Source organism: Rutilus rutilus (genome assembly GCF_951802725.1).
Source record: "Rutilus rutilus genome assembly, chromosome: 20".
NCBI classification, from domain to species: Eukaryota; Metazoa; Chordata; class Actinopteri; order Cypriniformes; family Leuciscidae; genus Rutilus; species Rutilus rutilus.
The window spans coordinates 13,253,238-13,255,688 of NC_140225.1; the positions used below are offsets into that span (position 1 = coordinate 13,253,238).

The 2,451-nt window shown below is 36.9% G+C and overlaps 1 protein-coding gene across 2 annotated transcripts in view; it reads right to left on the bottom strand.

The window, feature by feature from the left end:
• Positions 1–400: 400 nt before the first annotated feature.
• Positions 401–2,451, bottom strand: part of galnt2 (UDP-N-acetyl-alpha-D-galactosamine:polypeptide N-acetylgalactosaminyltransferase 2) — an 80,829-nt gene continuing 78,778 nt past the window's right edge. For both annotated transcript variants that reach the window (XM_084390599.1, XM_084390598.1), the window contains exon 16: positions 401–2,451. This exon is cut by the window's right edge and continues 588 nt beyond it. The gene's annotated coding sequence lies outside the window, so the exon portion shown is untranslated.

Here is a 2,451-nt window from a genome sequence, read left to right on the forward strand (position 1 = left end):
TTCCCCATACATTATAATAAACGCATCTAGTATGGTCTCGTTTTTGATGAGAAGTTGAAGTTTTTTACAAAACTTTTAGGTTTAAATTTGTGTAATACATTTTTTAATAATACATGATTAAAATTAAAAGCAGTACTTACTACAGCCTGTCAATTCATATTTCTATAACATGAAAGAAAAAATATTCGTAAATGAAATTATTGTAGCATTTGTTGTACTACCTTTAATTTAAAAAATGCAAAACAGTATTTTTTACTGTGTCACATACTGTAAATATAAATATAATTTACAATGCAAACATTCTAATGGTCCTCGAAGTAGAACATAACCCTGATTTTTATGCAATTTTTTTTTCCTTTTAGTTTTGTTAATATGTGACAACACTAAATGACACTGGATATGTATATAATTTTTTTATTTAAGTTAATTATTTCCCGTCATTCAAACTTTTGCAATATCTATAAAACAATGAACAAACACAAGCGCTGTACAGTTGACCAAATCACTATAACTGAACTGAATGTGTAAATGTACATGCATGGACATACATACTGTATATACACACATATACACTATTACAACTGTTGACCCCATGCTGTTTCCTTTCCCGTTTAATGCAACATCAAGATCTTCCTAAAATTGGCTTTCGAGGAAACTAAAGAGACAAAAAAGGTGGGGTCACATGTCCTTCATTTACTAAAAATGAAACAGTCCTAGTCTGGAGAAGAAGTGTTTCCATATTCAATCAAACAGCAACTGACTTTGGCACACTGTGCTATGTAAACATTTCATCCAATTCATAGATTAGCCATCATATATTGCTCCAAATTTGGCTGTGTTCTTAAAAAAAAAAAAAAAGAATTGTTCAAAGCCCAAACTTTAAACCATTTCATAGGCCTCTCCTTTAAATGGAGAAAGGTGGCGTGATTCGCAATGGCAAAAAGTGCAGTCCACATCTACACCTGCTTTCCCGTCCAGCAGACTCATCTGTCTACAGGAAACCTGATGACGCCACAGAACACGGACAATCAAATACAGGTATGGTGGACTGATTTTCATCCTAAAGGCCACACAATCTCTGCCCAGACTCTGAAGCATCAAGACAAAGAGTCTTCCATGTGTTTCTGTTGCCGTCTTCATACTCACTAATGGAGAACTGCGATTCTGGGACAACACAGGGTGGTGCAGACGAATCGAACATATACAAGTATAAGATTAACATAACACTTACTGCTGATACATGAGGAGAGCTGACCGAAAGGCAGTCAGGGACTCATTTAGTCTGGATTTCCTAGCCTACAATAAGTTAGTCAGAATGCTACGGCGTTATACATGAAAGGTAGGTGGGTTAACTGATTCGGTTTCACATATCACAGGCTTCTTTGTCTGTTGGATTTACAGTAATAATTTCTGTTAAAATCAACTTAAGTACCACAATCATTTACAAGGTTTGGTTGTGAAAAAGTATTTCGGGTGATGAATTAAATGGTAATTAAAAGGACACACAAACAAACAAAAAAACCGTGTTGCGTTTCTCCATTGTGAGTCCATATGCTTCTCAAATGCGCATTTTGAAAGCTGCTTAGAAACACACTAGCACACACACAAAAAAAACTCACATTTTCTTTACAGTATCATGGATAACAAAGGCAGTAACTTTTAACCAGGAACAGAAGAAGAATGAGGATGCTCAAGTAATGACATAATGTGCCAGGTTTGGCCAAAGCTGCTGAGGATCATGACTGATCTTGAATAAAACATCCAGGACTTTAAGGAGGCAGGAAAGGAGACTTTCCAATGCCCATGTTATGATCCAGAACACATACTGCACAAAGTCAAAAGAAATCATGGAAGATGAGGAGTAATACACACATCCACCTTTGCTCAAAACCTAAAGACAGGAGCAAAGCTTCAGATCAGCCTCTGATTGGAGTTACCAGGTTATTACCATGATTATTTTACATAATACACTTGGCGACGTAAATAAAGGCTACATAGAATTAAGGAATAAATGATTACTGAGAAAAATGTGGCTGAGAAACATTTGTTTTGTGATTGAAGACGTTTTAGATTTGTTAGCAGCCAGTGCTACAGTATGTGAATCCAGCAGTCACGTTCTGTACAATGCCTCGGTTCTCCTTCAGAACACACCAGGGACCCTTACGGAAAGCGGGTTGAATCTTTACACATTGCACCTTTAACCAGAAAAAGACAGATTGACAATTTCATAAAAACTAGAAAACAACAAAAATGGTCTCGATTTTTTTTTTTTTCCTGCTTCCTGTGCGCGTCATGAGCTGTCCTCCACAGTCAAAGTGTGTCCGTGATGGTGCGCGCAATAAATGAGTCCTCCCCTCAATTCCATGAGCCCTCAAATTAAACCAAACCCAAACTACAACAGTCTTGAAATCCAGTCCGATCACAGCGCAGGAAGGGAGCCTCCATAAAACG